The sequence below is a fragment of the Pygoscelis adeliae genome, unplaced genomic scaffold, assembly GCF_000699105.1.
Source record: "Pygoscelis adeliae isolate BGI_AS28 unplaced genomic scaffold, ASM69910v1 Scaffold14, whole genome shotgun sequence".
Taxonomy (NCBI): Eukaryota; Metazoa; Chordata; class Aves; order Sphenisciformes; family Spheniscidae; genus Pygoscelis; species Pygoscelis adeliae.
Window position 1 is genome coordinate 1,510,661 of NW_008825109.1, and position 24,548 is coordinate 1,535,208.

Sequence of the window (24,548 nt, forward strand, 5' to 3'; positions counted from 1 at the left end):
AGGGCTTTAGCTTTCCTAACCTGATCCCTGGCTGCTCAGACAATGTCTCTGTATTCCTCCCAGGCTACCTGTCCTTGCTTCCACCCTCTGTAGGCTTCCTTTTTGTGTTTGAGTTTGCCCAGGAACTCCTTGTTCATCCATGCAGGCCTCCTGGCATTTTTGCCTGACTTCTTCTTTGTTGGGATGCATCGCTCCTGAGCTTGAAGGAGGTGATCCTTGAATATTACCCAGCTTTCTTGGGCCCCTCTTCCCTCCAAGGCTTTGTCCCATGGCACTCTACCAAGAAGATCCCTGAAGAGGCCAAAGTCTTCTCTCCTGAAGTCTATCTCCTGAAGATACTGTCTCAAATTGTTTAAAGAATACTTCTTCCTTTCCCTCACCCTGAATGGGTGGTCTGTAACAAACTCTCACCATGATGTCACCCTTACTGGACTCTCCTCTCATCCTGTCCTGCAAGTTATCAACCAGACTGTAATCCATCCCATTGAAGAACTCCATACATCTGACCTGCTCCTTCACACAGAAGGCAACACTCCTTGCTTTCTCTGCCTATCTCTCCCAAGGAACTTGTATCTGTCCATCGCAGCACTTCTGTCATACAGTGCAGGCTGTCCCACCAAATCTCATTCATTCCAGTCATGTCATAGTTTTGTGATTGCATGTGGAGTAAATTCTACTGCTAGTTTCCCAAGCTGTATGCATTTGTGTACATATTTACTCGAGGTGGGTGCTCCTATCTTATCTCTTGTTCTTGTCACCCTGCACCCTTTTCTTTTGACCTCATCCATCACCACCCCACTTAAATGTGGGTTGTAATCTCCCTCCTACATCATTCCTAAAGAACTCTTTTCATGTCCCCTTTTACAGCCAACATTGCGGATGCATCCAGCTCTTAAATTAAGAAGCCTACTTATGTGTATACCCTAATGTAAATCTGAAATCCTAATTAAGCTGCTATCAGTGAAGCTCTTGACATGTGTGATACCCTCAACATCACATATTCATAGCATGAGACTGATTAAAAAGAAGCATAAAGTTGAAGATCATAACCAGGATGCCTCTAAATCTTTCAGGTATATTATAGACAGTGTTACTCTACACTTCCAAATTAAATATCTTTGCATATGTTTTCCTTGAAAGTATTAATTTAAATCTATAGTCAGATACTCTTGTTATACTAAAAACTGTTATAACAGTTCCTATTTTTTGAAGGCTGTATCAGAGTGTTTGTACGCTGAATTCTACAAATGTGTCATTCAGACCTTCCTAACAAAACATTATCTAAAACAAGAAAAGCCAGAAACAAACACAGTAAATCAAGTGATTTAAAATGAAAATGCAATTTATTAAAAGGACAGGAATATAGATGTTATATTTTTTTTTAACTACAACTAAACTGAAATATTTTGTTTCAGAACATTTCTAATAAAGTCAAAGATCAGAAAGGCACACAAATTATTTCAAGCAGAAACAACAAAAGTTAGGTACTCAGAAAACCACCTTATAGCATCTGTATGTTAAAAAAGATAGACATCTAACTGAAGATATTAAAAACTATGATCCTCTGCATTACATCTAAACCTTTTCCTCCATGCTCAAAAGAAAAAGCTTTCTCAAAACTGTTGATTTATTACCCAGGTCTCTCAAAATCTAACCCAGAAAGTCCTTCAAAATATTCTTAGTCTTCATTTTTCCTTTTAATAATTTAAAATTCAATCATTATTGCACAGCGATTATATGCAATTTTACATCCCATTAACTCTGCTTTGTTTTAATTATAAAGATCCTTTGTTAGATTCCTTTAAATGATCCAGTTTATAATTTCAGGTTATCCTAGGGAGCACTTTAATTCAGCTGCACATTCATCAACTGTTTATGTCCTGTTAATTGTTGACAACTGCACAATTGCATTCTCTAGCTATGATTGATGAATTGCATTCGCAAGTTTAGCTATTAAGCAGAATAAATATTTATAACAATTTCCAGTTAAAGGATTGTTATCTTTATACCCAAAAGGGTAAATTAAAAACGGATGGGCTGATTGCAAAGAGCAGCACTCTAGTAATTCACATACACTTGTTCTAAAACACCTTTCTGACAAAAGTATATGGAGAAATATGTGTCTAAGGGCAGTTTGATTAGACAGTCCTTTGATTGGATTTAAGCAGCAGTTCTCAAATACTACTTCATTTTGAAAAGTTATTGTTAGAGGGGAGTAGAGTGTCCACTGATATCTTAATACCTGACCCCTAGAAATATGCAGATGTAGGATTTATTCAGAGTGAGCATTTTATCATATCAATAGAGAGCATGCAATAATATCTGAATCCACTTGCCTGGTTGAGAAAATAAAAAGGGTCAAAATGGGATTCTATACTACTATCCGAGAACATAAGCTTACTATAATTATTCAGTCTATTACCATGTAATATTTATAGTATAATGTGCAGTACATGACCCACTCAGGTGAGCCCTATTATGGTGCAGACTCATATTGCTGCTTCATAGCAAGAAGAATTTCCAATGAAAGGACTACGTTTCCAACTGCTACACTGCACTGCAACTTCGCGTGTGTTCAGAGGATTTACACCAACCAAAAATTGGGTATAAAGCTACATGCTCCTGTTTTCCAGGTACTAATGTTCCTATATTCCTATTTCTGATGTTTTCTAGTCTTCCTTTTAAATGAATGCATGATTTAACAACTGAAATATCAGCTAGACAAAACATATCCTATAATAAAGATTTCATACTGTACTATTGGTAATGACACGCTATTGGTGAAAAAAAGAAACCACACGTATAATGACAAAATCTCTTCAACAGGCGTATTTCGATATTTTTTTTTCAACTGCACATATCAAGACATCTAGATTCAAATGGATTTAAGGTACTGGCCAATACAAGTCACACACATTACACAAGCGGCTCCATTTGTCTTTGGCATTCCATTACCAGGAAGGCCAAAGAGCACCCTTTGCTGACCAGCTTGCTGGCTGGAAGTACTGCCTAACATTGCACAGAGTAGAAGATATAAACAGATACAGTGTTAAAATTACTTGAGGTTTGATAATAAAGTATCTCAACAATTTGCAAAAGCAAGGCAGCTCTTATAAACATAACGTCCTGTGTGTTTTACAGGACTCAAATTGGACCAGAAATTCTAGATAAAATAATTCCTCATGAACTGATAGTATAGAGAAGTGCATCTGTACAGTGAATGCTGTGCTCCTGAAACAGATGGAGCAGCAGATGGGTTTACAGATTGGGCTCCCTAGATTGTCTGGGTAAAACAACCTTGCTGCTCTGGAAAATGGTGGTTCAATTCTCAAATAAACCCAAACCTATATACAGTTCGTGGGAGCTCTATTTCCTTCTGTCATTAAACAACTTTTTTCAGAATTTACACATTTTCAAATTAAATATTTACTATATAAATATCTATACAATAAATCTCTTAATTAAAATGGCCTTTTCACAATATTTTTGGAACAGATGGTGAGGAAGTGTTATCACCCAATGGAATAAATGCAAAATGACTACTTGTTCAAAAGCTTTAAAATTAATTACCTTCCTTCATTGATGAGCTCAATAAATGCAAGTCCTGCATTCTTCTGAATAGAATTTTGCCATTCCTAAGAAGATAAAATATAACATGATCAAAACCCAAGGATTTTAAACCACATTTCTGAAGCTGACCCTGATGACTTCCTAAGGGGCTTGAATTTAGGCTGAACTTCTTAATTTAACGCTTTTCTTTTTTCTTCTTCTTTTTTTTTTCCCCCCCGAAGAAGAATGATCTGATCATTTAAAAACCGTAATTCATTCTGATTTTCAAATAAATTTTAGGTGGTCATGTTTTCGGTTTCACCCTTACGTAAGCTTTAGTTTCCTTGTCTAGAGAACATGAAAACACATCTTGTTTCTCCATTTCATACAGTTGCCCAGTGAACATATTAAGTGCAACAAAGTACGGCAGCAGTAGTTTCTTCACTTTGCTTCACTGTTACACCTTGTGCATTTTATCATATAGGGCAGGCAATAATCTGTGTACCATCCATCCCTCCTTGAGTTCAATCTTTGTTTCTTCCCCATTATAAGTGAAAACAAAACCAGTCGCTAATAACAAACTGAGTTTTTAAAATTCTTTTACTATTAACATGGATTTCCAAGATAAACTTTTGAAACTGATTTAAACCACTTAATAGATATTAAAAGATAACAACTTTTACTTCATATACCACTAAGTTAAAGAGAAAATTCTCAATGCATTACAAACAGCGTTTTGCCATACAGCTCACTGCCTCTATCACACCAACAGACTTTTGATATTTGAGATGAAAAAAAGTCGAGATATCTCTCTAGCAAGTAAAGATTACTTTCTTTTGGGATAATTCCTTAAACCTTTTCTTTAAGAGTAATAAACATTCCCTTTTCATCATACAGAAAAAAAAATCAAAATACATTAGCTGGATTACAGTTCAGAGAGAAATTTTCTAGTCTGAGACTTCATGTTATAAACAGAAATGGGTAGAGAGAGTTACAGTTACAGAACTATTCTGCTTTACAGTTCCTTTTTTCCAGGACTAAAAAATCAGGCAGAAATACCCAATGCTTTTTTCCTCATATAGGCAAAAAAATAACTTTGCACAGATAAGTAAATTTTCTCAAAGAATAGTTGTGAAAACTAGTCACTAATCAGCAAGGTGATTTTCTTATGAAAATTCACATATTTGACCAAGTCATGCATCTCAAAAAAAGCCCAACAATAATAATCTTGTACTCATGATTCGTTTTATAAGAGGCAAGCTACCAAAATAGCCAAATAATGAACATACTCTTAACATATTACTGAGCAGGTAAATCCTGATTAGGGAAGATGGAGTACCAGCACTCAAGCCTCTAGCTTGTGGGCTAGAAAACCATTGTAACAGGTCCTTTTTTCAGTGCTGTTGATTTTGTTCTTTTCCAAATCCAGTAACTGAAGCAAGACTACTAATTTTTGGAAGCAATTAAATCACCTTGGTATAGTACAAAGTCACTCTGAGAAACTAAGAAGGAAAGGATTCAATTGCCTAAACATAGGCACCTAGTGCCATTTTAAGAAACAATAGTCTGAGTTAGAGATAGTATTTGAGGTATAGCATTACTGTTTTTTTTAATCAGAGCCTTTTACTGTACATTATAAAAAGCCCTATTAGCATTTTCTTTTGAGATGCTTTTCTGCACCACAGCTACTATGACTCTGCAGTCAGGAAAGCAGAACTGGTGTGACTACAATTCAGGAAAGAAGCTGAAAAGAGAGAAGACCAAAAAAAAAAAAAAAAAGCTTCCTAAGACAGCTAGAAAAAAGCATGCTAATTAAATTTCTAAAGAGAGACAGAGGGTCTACCTGTGTCTGCAAAAGACCAAGAGATTCTTGCAAGTCTTTAGTCAGGTCTTCCTGCTCAGTGAAAATGTCTCAGAAACTGCAGGACATCCAAAATGGCTAACTGGATTTTAGGTGAGATATCTTAAGGCACCTAAAAAGCCATTAGGTATCTATGTGGAAGCAAACAAATCTCTTCTTATGTCTCCATAGGTGGAAAATCTCATCCATTTATCCAAAGTAATTATTCACAATAAAAATATGTGAAACCTGCCCAACTATCTACCAAAAATTAGTGGAAAACATAATGATGCAGAACCACAAAGAAACCAGGATTCATGGTTCATGCATTGCTTCACCACAAACTCATTACTACAAACTTCACTACAAACTCCTAACCCTCCGTTAATCCACAAATAATTATTACTACTATAATTTCCTCTCAGTTTTAGGCATAATTTAATATAACAGATTCATGATCCTGAGAGCTGAACTGTACTTGTGAAGAGGCACCTGGTTTTCTTTTTTTCAGTTTATTTTTAAAAGACCCGAACAATAAACTGAAATACTTAGAAGTGCCAGCATTACAGTTGCCTTTGTAATGGCCATTCAGATCACCGCATGCACTTTAAGAACTGGATTAAGATGTGGAGTTATATGCTCAAAGAATGTGCAGCAATTTTGTTTACACTATCTTAGATTCCACAGAAAATCTTTCTCACCCCCAAGATGCAACAAGCAGAAAGATAAACACCAAATGTAATGGATGCAGTGACGGTGGTTGGAAAATTTATGCTATAGGCAAGTAGAATCATAGCATAGACATTTGGTTATTAGCAGCTAAATGCTTGAATGACTACACTACATCTCAGGTGGTTTTGGTGTAGTTCATATCCTGAATCTTCTGGGCCTTAAAACAAGAGCTGGGAGACTTTTCTGTGCCTTAAAAATGCTGATGCCAATTACATGCTGAAGTAACGGAAGACTGACAAAATTGTGTACCAGAGAATTTCGTCTATACAAGAAGGATGCGTTGACCTTTCTTCCCTTGGGCTCCTGCTTGATAGGGCAGCGGGGATGACTATTACAGCCAGCAGTGCACCTCTCAGAACAAGGTAGGGTATAGAAGTCTTGGGGATAGAGGCAAATTTAGAGACTGTCTGACACAGACAGTGTTCAAGAATGATGACACCACTTCTCTGTACTAAAACCAGAATGAAGATATCAAATTTCATTTTAACTTTATTCATGTTGAAAGAAAGAAAAAAATTATCTTCATACACAATAGCTAAACATTGTAACTTTAGACATTCAGTGCAATTACCGTCCACTATGGCTATGTTCTAAATATTTTATACTATGCAAACTTCTATTGAAGACACCAAAAATGTAGTAATAGTTACTGGTAGTTACCGCCCCCCTGCCCCACCTAAGTTGTCCTCCTCCTCTATGCTGTTGTTGCTTAAAAAGCATCACTGCATCCAGAAAGCATCAGTACAAGTTCCCTGACAGAAGGTTCAGACTGAATCCTGTTATGAAACTGTCCATGCAGAGTTTTCATAATTTACATGAGAGCTCTCACCCTTTCCAATTTCTGCAAGGAAGTCTAAAATCGTGTCACAAGTTACAAGTTTCTTAAGAAACTGCAGTTACTGAATGGACAGATAACTGGTGTAGTAATCACCCTACAATTCTCCTTCCACTACAGGTGCTACTGTCTCAATCAGTTGTAGCTTCTTTGGAATTCTCTCTTCTCTGCATCTTAAACTAAGCTGAGTATTTTTTTTCTTTTTGTCATATTGAATGTTTATTGAATTTTCTAGTCTAAGGTACTAATAACTTGGTTGACACCTCAATTCTTCAATCACTGTACTTTAATCATAACTTCTTGAGACAGATGAAATTCTATTACACTGACTCTCTTCTTTCTGGACTCTTGAATATGTTTGGAGAAAAGTCTTGTACAGAGCTGAACAGGTGCTACCTTTTATCAGGATAAGGAAGAGGAAATTTTATAAAAATGTGTTTGCAATTCACAACATATATGTAATTTAGCTTGGGTTTGTACTGAATGTTGTGAAGTTACCTTCTAAAATCACCAATAACTTGCTTTACTTCATTTAAGAGGAAAGATTCAAAGGTAATGTTACAAGGTTGAAGGAAATGTTTCTTTATGGCAGAAAACCATGTCCATTAGAAGTAGGTAAAAACAGAAAAACCAACTGATTTCAAGATACAGCCTCAATTTTTGATCAGATCACTCAAATTTTTGAGAAGATTATACATTTTTTAAGATCATAGGACTGTCCCTACCATTCCTAGAAGAACTGAGCTAAAGATATTGGAGTCTTAAAACCTTTCATTATTGTTTGGAATGAGAATCACATCTAAGAATTCCAATTTTACTGCCTTTATCCTTCTCTCACACTCATATGTATACTGCTCATAGATGATAAATAAAATGTATTTTTGGTCTACTCTTTCAAGTAAATTTGGGATCAATTTTAGGATTTGATGATAGGTCATCCATTTTAAAAGCGACTATTTCCCACAATAAGGAAGTTGCAGAATGACTGACGACATCCTCCTGGAAGGCAAATCTGCAAGTATTGGAATACACTGGGCTTCTGGCCAAATCACAGAAAGGAAAAGAATGTGAAACTTTCACAACACTATTTATGTGAATATGACTTTAACAATGCAGCAAAGGTAATAGGAAGTTTCAGATTTCACTTTCACAAGACCCATTTTTCCTTTATTTTCTTGACTTGGAGTAACATGTTAATTTTTCGCTTTCTTGGAAACACACAGACCCATTGCCCTTCTGATCACCTGTGGTAATTGCCCAATTTATCTTGGAAAAGAAGTCAAACGTTCCCAGAGGAACATTTCATTGATATCTTAGAAGAAAAGAGAAAAAAAAAATCCACAATTGCAAAAACATTTACATTATCCAAACAGCACTAGGGAAATGGCCAAATTTATTTAGATGATACAATATTAACCTTAGTCACCTTGTAGAAATTCTGCATATCTTCTAGTGCAGACAGAAGATATGTGCTAGAAGATTCATGCAGCTCCATAACTTCTAGAGCTTCCTTCCTGACTGGAAAAATAGTTCTTCATTTAAGAGACACTAAAATTATTATTAACAACATGTGTTGCTACGTATGCTGTTAATCCTAAAAGCCAGTCCACTTATTACTCAACCAATCTTTGATGTTAGAGGTGGATAACTAATCTGAAGTCTTCCAAAATGCACCATTAAAGAGAAGACTTTTTGATGAACAGAAAACTACTCCTCACATTGTCTCCATTATATATATAACGAAATCCCGCAAAACTATGGTATATTTATTAATAATGATGGCCTCCAGTAATGAGCTTTTGCAGCCTTTGTCAGCCCTTTAAGAAATACCAGCTGACTCACTCTGACTTTCTCGGTGTTTTCCTCCGATCTAAGATCCTCCTCAGTTATAGGCAACTTAATAGAGAAGGTACCTTGCCATATTAGGATATGGGGAAAGTAATTCTTAGAGTTTTCTGATCCTGCCTGTTTTGTCATGAATCTAGAAGAGGTTCAGATCAGCATCCCACTGATGTGTAATAAATGTAGTCTTTGACATTTTTTGACAAAAATACTCTGACAAGGACAGGCAAGAGAAAGGACCAGAAGTTCCATGATGACTCTGGTGTAAGAAAGATACTGAAGAAAAGATTCTGCTTATTACTAAAGGCAAAACACAGAAGTAGTTTTCTGGGTGTACGGGGATCTGGAAGGACATCTCACAGAATAATCAAGAAAGTAAAATTGCCCAACAAGTAGAAAAGTATACACTGATGGTTTCCATTTGAAAGTTACATTATCAGAAGCAGATGGCCAAGAGATGAAGACTGAGATTGGGCTGGAAGACATTCCACACACGGACAAGGAACTAATGCAAGAAAATTCTCTGACACTCCTTTAGCGTAAAAAAAAAAGACAATGCAAAGTGATCATCTTTTGGAAAACTTCCAGAATTCTATGAAGCAAGTGAGAAACACCGAGGAGGGGGAACAACACCCCCCAACAAACCACTTAATTTCTAGAGCAAAACAATATAAAGGAAAAAGTTTTCTACTTCCCCTGTAGCTCATACTGGAGTTCATTTCTGGTTTTGGAAATTACACTAAGTGTGTATATCAACCTATTTGTGTATAGGCCATGTTCTGGGTTATGAAGAGCCCCAAATCAACACCAGAACATAAGTACATGTTTAAGCTGTACCATATTTGATAATGGATAAGGACACAGTAGAAATGTTGTTTCTCTCTTGCTGGACCTTTATATAGTCCAAATAGGATGACAATATTAGAGAAAGTACTTGCTTCAGCTACAAAGACTTTATTTATTGAATTTAATTTGAGTCTGTGATAAAAAGTGAAGTTACAAACCCTCAATTTGGAGCTACGTGACTGACATTTTCATACACATTTCTAGTGCTTTGTCCAGTGCATGACAATCCTTGGGATTTTTTTTGCTTGTAACTTATTTCTCTCCCATCAAATGCCAAAATTCCTTTCTTTTTTTCTTGACTGCCACAGGGGCAGGCCTGCTTTCCTACAGCCTCAGCTGTCCTATCTGCCACCTGCTATGAGCTATTGCTTTCATGGCTACTCTAGAAGTATAATCAGTTAAAAATTACTATTTTATCCAGAGTTACTTTTTATTTTGATGTGACTGTTTCCACCATTGCATGTATTGGTGAAAGGGACCAAGCAGGAATATGGAGCTAGGCATGGAGAAGGTATGATACCTCTGCCAGTGTGATTTTCACCAGAGAGAAGCCTAAGCTGAACACTGAAATAGCAACCTAAGAGTATGGTTCCATTAGATGCAGAGATTTGAATTTACAGCTTGCTGCCAAGAAAACACAGGTAGTGTTTTTTCTCTTCTCCTCTGTGCTCCCAGATTTTCAATCCTGAATCCTTCTCTTTGAGTAGCTCTGGTGGTTTTTGAACTAGGGTCTCAGCCAGCTTAACCCACTAAATGAGGAAACAAATGTCTGAACAGTTTTCAGTTTTGTTTCTATGTATCCTTCCCTTCTACATCAAATTTTAATTCAGACTTTTGCAGTGATATGATATGCAGCATTGCCTCCTCCTAGTCATGCTGGTACAAATAGAGAGACAGTGGATAATCCAGTAGGACAGATGGGAAGGTAAAACATCCAACTTGTTTCATGATTAGGAAAAAGAAAGATTAAAAAATTACACCTCTGTAAGAATTTGCATAACCAACCTTAATTTCACCATTGAAATTATATCAGACTTAATTTCCTAAATAGATTAAATCCCAGGTTCATTGTTCTTTAGATTTAAGAGAAGAAGTCATTATTTAACTTCTCTTCAGCCTTCCTACCGCAGCTGGTGTCAAAAAGACAAACAGCAAACACTTCTGTTAGTGTGCTACTATCACAGATACTCTGAAAGAGCTATCAGTTATCAAACAAAATGTAAGAAGTATGAGAACTCTAGGGATACATTTGGAAGGAATAAATAAGGACCAATAATCATAATTAAAGTTGAGTCTAATACTGGCAACAGGAGTAAATACATACAAAATTATTATAAATCAATCTATAATGAAAATCAAAAGGTTTCTAATAATGCATAATATTAAAATATAAAATAGACATTTTTATTTGTAGTAATTGTATTGTCAATTTTATTGTCTATTGTAATAGACATTTTTATTTACCACACATTTATAGTGTGGTACAGAAATAAAGCTGTCTGTCTTAAGATGGAGCCTGGTAAGATACCTGTGAGGATGGTGCTTGATAAGAAGGCACTGTACAGCAGAGCTGGAGAATTCCTACTGAAACACTTCTAGAAAGCCTTGAATAGAGTATCTTTAGTACCAAGAAGAATGGATTGTGTTTCTATTATACGAATCCCACATTTCAGGGCTTCTTCTGGTCAGCTGTAGGGACCAGAAAAGGTTTTCTTTTTCTGCTTGGTTTCTGTGTTGGGCAGCTGCCAGTTTCTGAAGCCCAAGAGCTATCCCATACTTTGAGACAGAATGCACATTTAGATGTGCTCGTGCGTACCGAAATCTCTCCAGTGTCTGGTTGATAGGTCTTCCTATATTCTCAGAGCTAAACCTATCACCAAATTTACTCGGTGAGAATTTCCTTCGAATTTGCACTGGCAAGGCACATCTTGGGCGGGGGGGAGGTGTTGTTTGGTTTTCCACCTCTCCTTGGGGAGGGATTAATTTCTTTATACTGTTTAAAATTTTTTCTTGCCACTTAGGACAACAGGCAATGCACTCATTCGCCTTCCCCTCTCCTGCCTTCTGCCCCATTTTGCCACTTTATAGTGCCACTTGATTGCTATAGTATATATTGTAGTATACAACTACTATGTTTTACATGTGTCAAACTGCTGGAAAGTGTTTTATGGACTGTGCTGCATGGGAGCAGAGACTTCACAGATCTTTTTTGAATAAGTATGTACTGAATGGCTGTCTGTGATATGGAGAGACAGACTGGATTCAGCCCAAGCAGCTTCTAAGTTTCCAGGTTAATAGATAAGACAATGTGGACAGACACAACTCATTTATGAGGCTCACACTGTTTACCAACATTTGAAAGGCTTAGCTGAAGCTCAGTTTACCCATTAATTACATAACAGAGTTTCTCAAGTTATGGATATACTCTTGGTATAGTTTGCTTTATTTAAGACACTTTAAGTTCTATAATTCTTCATAAATGTGAACAATTTACAGAATCTACTTACAGCTTAATGATAAGGGGGACCATGGGTTATCATTTATTTGAGAATCTCCTAACAGGTTTTAATTGCCAGTTTTAAGTAAAGCATTTCTTGGTTCTGCGTGTCCTTTTCCTCACTCCTTATACAGTTTTTCTAATAAAAGCCTTTTTACAAGGGATAGCATCAAAATGAAATCTTTTTGCTCAAGATAAGGATTCAGAAGTGGATTATTTTCATTCTAGTTTTAGTATTTCCTTTGGAGGCTCCTGAATTACTATCTTGATCAAACTTTCAACATGTGGGGAGGGGAAATCAACAGAATGAATGATGTATTGAAAACTACTGAAAATCCTGAAATTTGTCAGATATTCTAGATGTATTCTACAATCACAAATGACATAGCATTTTTTCCCTGAAGTAACCATTTATCCATTATAATAATTATATTTTTAAACAGGTCAAATAGCAAGATGTCTTACATACTAAGACAGTACTTTCTGTTTAAGAAAATAAATTTCCCCTGCTAATAGATAAGATACATAAAAATACAAGCGGCATGAGATAAAACTCCTTTGGGATAACATCATTCAGTTTCTGCAGAAGCTGTATCCCCAAAGAGAAAAATTTGCAAAAGATCTGGAAGTAATTAGAAACTATTGTAGTGTTTTGGCTAGGAAAAAAAAAAAAGAAAGAAGAAGAAAAAAGTAATTGAAATCTAAATCTGATGTAAGAAGGAACTACACTGCAAAAAGTAATGTATTTTCAAAAAAAATTGTGTGGTTTATTGAAGAAATCTGCCACTCCAACAGCAACACAGCTTTGACATGCTCAACTACGCTGAGGGAACAAAGACCAGCTAATCAAGCACAGATCTTGTCAAACATAATGCATCTTCATCCGTTTTATGTTAAAATAGACTAAATCCAAATGAAAATGCCTGTTTTATGAAAAGTGAAAATCATTATATGTTTATTATAAATTATCTAGAAAAAATATATTTCAAGTACTTGGATGTATGCTTTTGGTTTATATAAGAAATAAAGAAAATAAAGCCTTCAAATTAACATAAATTTTAACTAGTGACGTAGGTGATACTAGGAAAAAATAAAATGGGTGCAGAGAAGCAAGTTACAGTACAAGAGAGATTCTGAAAATACAGAGAGTAGAACTTTTTGTTCTTTCCCAAACCCACAAATGATGCACTACCCCTACAGGAGTTCCTTTAAAACTTAAAATGTATTTTTCACAGAAACTCCAAATTCCTTTGGGGGAAAGGCTTGATTGCATATCCCTCAGAGTCTAAAAGGCTGCCCATATGAACTGAATTATCCATGACATGTACCTTCAGACATTTGTAATGTGATATTTCATGTAAATTTAGACCATACCTTGGACGTGAGCCGCTGGCAATGTTGATTTTATTCAGGAGCTCAGATAAGAAAAAAAATTCTGACATCCTTGCTAATCTGTAGTCGTTAACATGGAATTTCCAACATAAAGAGCATAAAAGCATCTAATTTGCTGTAGCAAATGGAAGGAAAACAAACTTTGCATTTCCCTTTCCTTTTCAGTGTCTAAAGTTACTCTGTTCTGTGCAAACAAAATTGTACTTTTCAAAGCTTTTTAATATCGTCATCTGTCTTTTGAGTGACACATTTCAAACTTCCCCGCATAATCTGTAAAATGTCATTCAATCTGAATATGAAGGATTTACCCATATTAGGAAGAGAAGCCCTAGTTACATTAGGATTATTAAAAGCCACAGTACTTTATATAGTCTTTCTAGCCCATATTACTCAATTTATTATATGGAAAAGCTCAGGTAGCACTATCTGTTTTGTTTTTAGAGATGAGTTAATCTCATTTGCTGCTGACAACATCTCCTAAGATCCTAATTCCAAGTTCTGTTAGCTATAGGCTGGATTATGATATTTGCCTGTCTGCCATTCTCTTCTTCTAGCCAATTTATGTATTAGTATTATTATAGCATTTACCTTGTGTTTTCTTTTGACAAATAGTTTTAAAATGTAAATAGAAAAAAACCCCTATTTTTTTCCTGCAGATGAACTACAGGCCTGATTGTTTAGTACACCTACAGGATTAAATACGGTATTCTGTGCAGATGCAATTTACAGAAGCAATACTTTTGGAGTTAGGAAGGTGAGGGGAGGAGAATGCAATTTGCACCACTACAGCCCCCTGTTGACCAATTCCTGTAGAAACATTTAACATCACTCCACCAACAAACATTACAGCATTAGCTTCTGAAGTACTTAGTAATAAATGGACATCAGGACACAAAATCTTCCTTATTTAGAAGATAAGGAAACAACCCTGAAGTATCAGATGCGGTATAAAAACTAAAAGCTTGCAATTTCCCCAAGTAATTGCGTAGATGGAAAATAGTTCTCCCAAGCAAACATTGAAGAAAATGAATAAATGTTCAAAATTTGAAAATGATTAGGCTCTTTGCATTATTTCAGGTATAAAATGAAGCTTGTTTTTAAAATAGTCAAATATTTTGAAATAATAAATAACGTGTATAATAGTCATAGAAATAACATTGATTTAGCTGCATTTGTTATATAGCTTTACTGGGATGTCTAAAGAAAAAGCATTGCAGAAAGAGCTTAAATTTCTCTCTCTTCCTTTCAATCAATATTTGAGGCAAAGTTTCATCTCTAGGGCCCTTAATGGCAGGAATTCCTGGAGCCAGCAAATGAGTAATGTTAAACCTATGATTAGATGATGAGGCCATCAAAGACACTAGACCCTAATGCTACATTCCACTTTATTCCTGAGAACTGCAGTAAACCAAAGGCTAGAGAAGAAAGGACTGTAAGTTATTCCTTCCCTCAAGAAAAGGTTTAAAAAGCTGCAAAAAAAAGAAAAAAAAAAAAGTTGCATGACATGAACATAGGGCTCAAAAGCCTTAATGGATCTTCTGGAATTTTCCTGGAACCCAGGACTTGACCATTAGGTAACAAATTTTTCAAGTGCCTTGCTGGAGAAGGTTTGAAGTTCAAACCCCACTGAGGATTCCTGCCAGGGATGTATTTTTCTTTTACTTTTCCCTAACCGATATCTACCCTGGCTAAAAGAGGGGAGGGAAAAAAAAAAGAAAGGGGGGGGGGGAAGGAAAACAAGATTTAATGATTTCCTTATGACACAAGTTTGAAGAAATGCAACCTATGGACTGGCAAACAGCAGGTAAGTTGGAATCCCCTCCCCCAAAATCAGTTGTAAATGTTAATTATTTTCAGATAGATTCCTCAAAAATAGATTTTCATTTCAATTACCCCTAGAAACTAGTTTGTTTTCAGTTCGTTTTTCGTGCATGTTCTCAATGTACAGCAGTGAATGCTCAAGTAAAACTACAAACAAGTAATTTTCCTTGGTAATAATATAACAAGTTAACCTGGGCATTTTATATACTAACTTGATTTGAGTTTAACTTGTATTATAAATCTGTGGGGAACTTGGTAAATGAAACACTGTTAATAAGTCTTTAGAGAAGTGTAAAAACTTGTGAAGTTATTTGGAACTGTTAGGCCATTATATTTTTCTTATATTTTACAAAATGAGCAAAATTTTAAAAAGTTTGTTGGTAACTTATTACTGGCAGTTTAAAGTAAAAGGGTATATCTATGAATTTAGCCAATAACACTTCTGACAAAACAAATAAAATTAAAATTGAGATTCAAACAATCCAAACAGTTTGAGGAATTATTTTAGTTTTGAATATTGTACTTGTGAAAGCAATTCAAAATGTGAATTGATTCAGATTTCGGAGAAACCCATTACTGCTATGCTAAGAAAAAAAATATTAACTGGAGCATTTTTTAAATAGAAATATTCTGGTTCTGCCAGTTCCTGAGGACTATCTAAACCATGTTCCTCTGCTTTTTATATAGACAGCTATATAAAATATGCAGTAAGTTATGTCAGGTATACCAAAAGTAATAAAGTCACCACGAAGTAAGGTTTTAAAAAATTACTAATACAAAGACAGATTTTAACATAAAATTATGAAAACAGTGTCCTATTTATGTATTCCAAATAAGAACTGGCTTGAAAGAGAGTTCATGCACAGAAAAAGTGCATAATGTACATCCATACACTTTTCAAAACAAATGCAAATATACATTGTATACCCTGTGAATATAGCGACACTATGGAATGTAGAAAAAAAAAATCTACAGCTCACATGTTATTAGAAGAGATTAATTTGTATTTTCTTTCACTGAAATGGAAGAATGAAACAAACAGCAAGATATAATTCTTAGGCTGGCAATCCAGCACTATGGAGAGAAACTAATACAATTAAAACCAGAGAATGTCTTACCTGTGAACAAAGCAGCATAACAAGTTCAACCACTGAAGTACTTGACTTCATACAAACCAGACCTGCAATAAATAGTCAAAAATGAATTTAAAATATTGGTGATATTTAGTCATTATAGCTCCATGGTTTCAGAAATTCCATAAAATATCTGTGCTGTATCTTTTTATCACTCAAATTCACTGAAACAAGTTTCAAGCACAATTATCTGAGAATTTCAGATTCAAACATACTTAAATGTGCAGAAAGCATCAAAGCATCACCTGGAATAATCTATACCAGGTTCAGGACAGAAAGTTTTTTAATTAAGTCTTTCTGGCATTTAGCTCAGTTCACCATTTAAATAAATAAATAAATACCTATCTATATCACCCAAAGCAATTTAATATATGATAAACATAAGAAAACAATCTCTGAAAACTAAATCCCGTAAAGTCTTAAGAATAACCTGATCAGATATTAAAAGGTAGAGAATAAGGCCTCTGCTTAGAAATTATTTTAATTTTCATCTGGTAATAGATTTTCCTGTAATTGAAAGCTTGAATATTAATGAAAGAGGCATTAATGTGAAATCTTATTTTTATTAAAATTATAACGCATAATTGTAGTCTGTGTTTCTTAAAACAAACTTTGAATTATGCAGTGCAATTGTTACTCATTGTTTTGTACTTAATTTGAATAATTAATACCTAATAACATTGCCGCTATTGTAAATACTTGTTTGCAGCTTTGGAAATGCAAGTTTACTGCCTGAGAGAAGGATATCATATCTAAGTATTTAAAAGATGCATTGCAAAGAGACAAGGAGGAAATTACACTTCTACTATTAACTACATATGGTAGCTTCTATTATCTACAATCGTATAGACAACACATTCATATGTTGGTTTAGGGCATGGAAACACTTCTGTTGTGTTATAAAAATGATAAATACACAAATATACAGCTTACAACTAAGGACTAAATAGGAAGCTGAAAAGCAAACTGATGTGCTTTAAGTAGGTTTCTACAAACAGCGATTAGAGACAAAAGCACTCCTACACAATAGCACGTATATTTATTGCGGGTAGTGGATAAATACCCTTTTGTGCCCATTTTGCTAACAACCCCATCCTTATTGTACAGTAACACAGAACAAGCTGTAAGAAGCCACTAGGATTCCATTCTATCAGATATATGGGCAAACAGTTAACTAATGAAATAAGAGGCAGATGTGCAAAGCTCATTTAGGGAGACAATTGCTGTAATTGATCAGCTATTCTCACGCTCAAGTGCTAGAGGATCAGAAAGATTAATGGGATACTTATCACCTGCAGGCTACCTCAACTGTTTGAAAGCTGACAAAGAAAATCCAAACAGAAGACTGAACTCTACAGTTAAGCCAATGCAGGTAGCACAGACATATGAAATATTTTATCATAGAATGTTCTCTGGTTTATTAGGAATCCACCTCGTATTCTGTAAAACTAAAAAAAAAAAAAAAATCTTTTCTGTCACACGCTCACTTAGCTTCTTTCAAAATCAGACCTCAGGTGTATTAAAACATCATCGAGTCAAAATAATGCTCTTGGAAACATATTCCCATGCTACAGTCTTCTAAATTTGTACATGTCTTTACCTTCTGATTTTACATCAAAAGAACAAATGTCTCCATCATACACAGTTACAAAAAAATAAACTAAATTATATAACAAATGTTTATGCATTAGCATTAATTTCTTTGTAATTTCACCAGGTTTCCAAAAAGAATAGAAAACTCAATGCAAAATATACACTTTCAAGAGAAACACATAATGAATATTTCCTGGCCTAATTCATATAAATTAGAACTTTTCAACTTTCAAAGACAGTTGGTGATACTTATGCCACCTGTGTAGCTTCAAACCATATGAAAGAAAGTTTGGAGCATGGATCAAAATAAACATGCCTAAAATGGCACAAGGCTAGGATAAGTACTCATGATTATCATCCAGATAACAACGATGACTCTTAATGACACAAATGCTGTATATATAATAAAACAGGACTCTGAAGGAAGTGATAATTACCTTAGTGCAACATTTTCTATTTACAATAATAATTTGTATATACTATAATTTTTAGAGTTGAGTAAAGTGATCATCTGACCTAAAACCGATGTATTTTTTCTATTTGTATGGACATCACTTGGTAACTTTTTATATATCACATCTAATCAACTGCAAGTTTGGATATAGCATTCTAGCATCGGAAAGGAGAATCAAACTGATTTTGGTGAAATTAAGAAAAAGAAAGCGAAGGATACAGAACTGGCATCTGGTTAGCACATCAGCATACCCATTAGTTGTAACCAGCTCTGTAGTTGCCTGCTGATGAAACAACCATTGATATTAGCCATTAACACCTCTCATAACCAGTAGTATTCAAAACTTGATCTTCTAAGAGGCTGGTTTTCATGTCAAAAAGAAACAAATAACTATCTTAGAGACTGTAGCACTTTTCACATGTGAAAATACAGAGGGAGATAGGAAAGCCTCATAAAAGAAGCTCATAGTGTCAAAGATGGATGCAAGAAATACCCTTTGCAGAGAGCTCTGTCTACAGAAGAAATTAAGTGTGCAGCACTAGTTCTAAATAAGCAAAAACAGGAGTAGCCATAACAGAAAATGGGGAATCCCATGCATCTTGATGGGTAGGAAGAAGGAAATAGAAACAGAAATACTTTCTATTCACTTTAAGTATTCATACCACATATTCCTTGAAGTAAAGCAGAATACAGAAGCGTGAAACATTCATAGCAGGGCCACCATTTCATGCTGTAAGTTTCTTGCTTATCAGCCTCCTACTCCCACTTCAGGGACTCCTTCCACTCAAGTCATATGAGGGAACATGTATGCCCTCCATTATACGTTCCATTTCCTCCTTCCTAGCTGCCAAGGGCCCTATTTTTGTGTCCCTTGTGCTTCTTCCCATTTTTGCTTATTCCTGATTAACCAGGAAAGATTTGAAATACCTAAAGATTTTTTTCCTGTTACGCAAAACACAATTAATCTTCAGAGTTTACTGTCAGAGCTGTTGTAGAGTCAATAGTAGAGAATGATAAAAACAGATCAGACCTTATGGAGGACAGAACCATTTCTGCTTATTAGGAAAAACTGTCAGAGTGCAATCTCTGGTTTATGAAGATCCCACATAATCAAAAGCTATAGGAGAAGTTAAGGAAGAATCATTGATTGTTAACAGGAGGTAGGCTGGAAGGTAAAGAGGTTCGAACTTATCCTCCATAGACCAGAAAAAAGATCATTTTAATAATCTTTTGGTTTTTAAATTTGTGTGATCCTCTGTTCCAGGAGGTTCAGCTTGTGTGAATTGCCTCACTGCTTTTGGCTTGGTACAGACACTAAAATAATTTCCTTCAGCAAACAGTATATATTCTAACAGGACAAAAAAAAAAGGGGGGGGGGGAGGAGGAAGAAAATGTTCTGCTCCCATTTTACAGACAGAAGAGAAGGCACAAACTGGTTCAGGTATCTTCACAAAACCAAAAATAGAATTTGTAGCATGAATCAGAATAAAGATCAGTTTCCTAAGCCCCAAATACACTAACAACTGTATTTATTCTTCCTCTTTATAGTTTTGCAGGATTTCACAGATTTTTAGAATGTGAAAAATTCTATTAGTTTTAACATAATGAGAAACAAAAATGATAACAAGCTTTGAAAAATAATGGCTTCTCTGATTGAGGAGAGCACACAAATTTATTTTCAGTTCTTTCCCCCCACTTAACTCCAATGAGAAAAAGTATTTGCAATTCAAACTAAAACTGTTGTCTGCATTCTTCAGCTGCAGATAAGTTCTTCCTATACCATCTGTATCAAATGCCATTAAGGAAGTTAATGTAATTACTAAAATACAAGTGGATATTTCCTGCATACAGCAAGGTTTAAAAGGTCATTGATTAACTGAATGGAGTACGTGCTTTTTATATTTGCTGTTCTTAGTACTTTTCTTCATGGTCTATTCTCAGTCCATTAAATATAGCCATCAAAATTCAGCAATTTGATGGCAACAATGGCCACATATATGGATGCAAAAACTGGGAGCATCAAGTGCATGACCTTAGCTAATCTGGAATAAATGATGTATGCCTGGCAATTATCTTGAAATGCTCTGGTTTCCTTGACTTCTTTTTCAGTGTTCTTCTGTTGGCCCAAAGATATGCTAATTATTTCTTTTCACTATGACTTATTAATGTCTAAAAAAAGATTAATTTCAACTACACTATTTTAGTCACGCCTGTGGCATTAATGAAGTCATGGGTTCAAAACCTCGAAGTCACCATGCTGAACTAGTCAGTGTGAATTTCTATTTTGAAGAAATCTAACGTAGGCTGATAAAATCAATTAAAAAAAAATCCTTATGAAATAAGATCACGGTTTTGAACTTCTTTTTATTATTATTAATACAATGTGTGTGTGAGTCTAACTGAATACCACCACAATTTCATCTGGTCTTTATCAAGGTTTGCCTGCATTTTCTTTCAATGATTTTATTTTGTGTCAACTTAAAACCTTATTGGAGCTGGAATCAATTGTAATATTAGCAAAAACAAAAGTTAAATGTTTTTATATCTTATGTTGAACTTAGAAAAAAAGATGCAATTAACTATACTTTAGAGCCTGCAGAAATCTTTCACTCAATTATAGCTTCTACTTATCTGAAAGTCTCAGGTATGGCTAAATAAAAAGCTTGGGAAAGTTTAATCCATTTAACCCAGTTCACAGAGAAAACTTGGCCTTTATTACTCCTGTACAGCATTTCAGCAAAACTACAGGAGCTTTGTACAGAAAAAAATGCTTATGACAAAATAAAGACATGCTATTACATGCATTATTTTACTAACGCATGAAAAGTGCATTAAATATACTTAGAAATGAGCTTAAGGTCTAAAACTAGACAAAAAAAATATCAGAAAATACTACAGTTCTCCTTTTTAACTTGTATTTTTGTAAGGTCAGCTATTTTCTATTTCCTACTGATACAGTCTTCCATGTACTTTAAACAAAACTGTACTGTTTCAAATTGTTCTCTATAACTGCTGGTAACTCATACCGTGGTATCTCTTCCCATAATCCTCACTGACTTCTGTGCCAAGAGAGAAAGTAGGAATTTTCCACCAGTAATCACCACTCACAAATTGTGTCTCCATTTTTGATAGACCATTCCCTTATACTCTGTTCAATGTTTGTTCTGTTGGAATGGCGTAACAAATTTTCAAGGACAGTTCATGCTGGTGACAGAAACTAAAGCATGTTTTGGCTCTGATAGTACTAGGAAAAAAGTGATGGTGATATTTTGGTTGGAAATGCAAATTTTCCTTCAAGTTTATTTGTTCTTGCAAAATGTCATTCTTCTGCCAGCAAAATCTTACGGCAAATGTTTTCTTGAAATATTTTGCTAAATCCAACTTAGAATCAAAGAAATAAACTTAGGATTTCTTTTTCGGCCATTAATTAAAATTACTTGGATAGTTTAAATCTACATTATTCCCCCTCTGCTATACGTTGTCATTCAGAGAAACCTCGATACAAACTGATGGTTTTAATCAATTATCAAGTTGCTGGTGAGTTCACTACAGAACTGAAGAGAGACAGTATGGAGGGAAAATTAAAGATAGGTGAAAAGTTTGAATGTAAATGCTAAGAATGTAAAACTATTAACTGAAATGACAGATGTTCTTATTCCAAGCAAAGCAATTATTAGAAAAAAAATAAGCAAGATGTGTATTAAACAGAATGTAGTGTTTTGCAAGATTACACTCAAAATTGGTTTTAGAACCATACATATGTCACATATTTTGTAGACATTTAAATTACACTAATGGTCTTAATTTATTAAAAGCACAGGCTGGCAAATATTCAGGAATTGCAGAAAGTCTGCAGATGGAAATCACAGCCATGTTGCAAAATAATTACAACTCCGCTTTTACTAGATGAAAGGAAACACTATTCCAAAGAACGTATACTCACTAAAATAACAAAGTCAGGGTTATGGATTTAACAATTCCCTTCAGCAGCCTTGACTGGCAGAACACAACATTACCGCCAACTCTAGGGACCATGAAGGATGGCTGTATTAGTACTCCAGACCATCCTTTGTATGAGTAGATCTCCTTTACAGAGCAAAAGAGTGACACAGAAAAACATGATGAATGTGAATTTGATTCAGTGCTTTTGTAGTTGATCAAGACAGTTATACTCCTAAGTTTTTTGTTATGGTGAAAGACACTGCACAACACATGTAATATTCTTTATATCTGGTACCCAAAAATCTAGGAAAAGGTATCATCCAGGTTATCAAATGAAATACCTTTAAAATATTATCAGAAATCTTTAGAACTCATATCTTAAGATAAACACCTCAGATAAACTCTGATAGGTCAACATAAAAAGTAGATTTTAATATGTTTAAACCCAACTCAAACAGTTCGGCCCTTTTAGTCAAATTTGTAAAATAAACCAGATCTTAATACTAGGATAATATTTAAAAGAATAAGAATGCTATGTAACAGTTTCTTGAATTATTTTATTAAAGTAAGAAAACCTATACTTCTTCACCACTGCAGTTACTAAAAAGGAATCTAAATGAGGACTATAAAATATCCAGATGGAATCACAGAATGGCAAAAACCCTTGAGAGCATACCCACAGAGAGGGGATTTATTACAATGTATACATGATTTACTTCTTAAAATTACAGACTTTTGTACTGTGATCTCATGAGCTGTAATGATATTGACAAAACTGATGCTAGTGCCACATTACTCTGAAGAGTCTAGCCTTATACCAACGTATGGAATTTTTGTCAATTTTCCAGTAATGTTAATGGGATGCATAAATTCTCATTCATCAAATGAGAAGAAGATCACTTATCTATAAAATAAAATCCACCACCACTGTTCACTTTAATATCTCACTGAAGATTTTCAAAACTAATCCAGTTTTCCATTTAGTGCCTGTGGTAATTTTTTCCTTGGCCAGTGGTCCGTTGGGATTTACTCAATATATGCATTTGTGTTTCTCTGTCCTCTTAAAACAGCATCTCTGGATGGATCTCTTTTCAAATATCTGTTTTGACGTAGTGAACTAATATGCTTATCTAATTGCTATACCAGGACAGATCTAAAATTTATATCAATCTATCATGTATCAATTGAGAAATTGTTCTAATTAGCATTAATAACACAAAATTATTCTTTTCATATAAAAGAATACAACACAAATGTTAATTACAAGAAAACAATTCCCTATTAAATTTAAGTGAAGCAGATTTTTTTTGGAACAATGTGATACTTAGTGTATACTAGAATTTAAATTTGAAACGAAATGTGTTTCCTTCTCTTCTAAAGTCCCCTTCTAGACAATGGGTCAAAATAGCCAAACCAGGGATCACACTGCACTGCAGCTGATCAAATTAAAACACCTCTAATCTTGAAAATGTCTAGAAAATTGAACTATTGCTTTTCTGTTGAAGTCTACTTCAGTTTCAGGTAGACTTGAGTAACTGGTAAACATTTTATTTTGGTGGAAGCCTGCAAGAACTAAAAAATAAACTACACTTAGACAGAGGTTCTGGAAAATCCAAACCTCTTCTTTAACTAGAAAGAATCTTTTTTTTCCAAACACCCAACAGTCCACTGTGAAAATTAAAGTATGATCCTGAAAGTCTTCTGATTTCCCCCTGTATCCTATGATATTACTCAAATAAGTGGCTCAAAGTTGCGGCTAAATTTCTGGCACAGCTGCTGCCTGGATATTTTATTTCAATGGATGGAGTAAGAAAAAAATTAATGGAAAAAGCCTTTTAAAAATTAATTTAAAATGTGAAAAGTTAGAAGATTTTTCAAGTTTTGTCATGTGGTATTTTCTCAAGATCCATTCCTTTCCTGATCAAGTTGCTATTTTTGTGATTAAATTTGTAGAAAGATTACTAAATGAAAACAACCGATACCCAAGAAGTTGCCATATAATCAATACATCTGGGAAAACCCAACTATTCTGCGATTTTGTGTTCTACTGATCCCTCACAATTTTCTTATTT

The 24,548-nt window shown here is 34.7% G+C and overlaps 1 protein-coding gene across 1 annotated transcript in view; it reads right to left on the minus strand.

Annotated features, from left to right (window-relative positions):
- The window catches only part of NBEA (neurobeachin), a 180,865-nt gene that overhangs the window by 78,331 nt on the left and 77,986 nt on the right, over positions 1-24,548 (minus strand). The window lies entirely within an intron of this gene.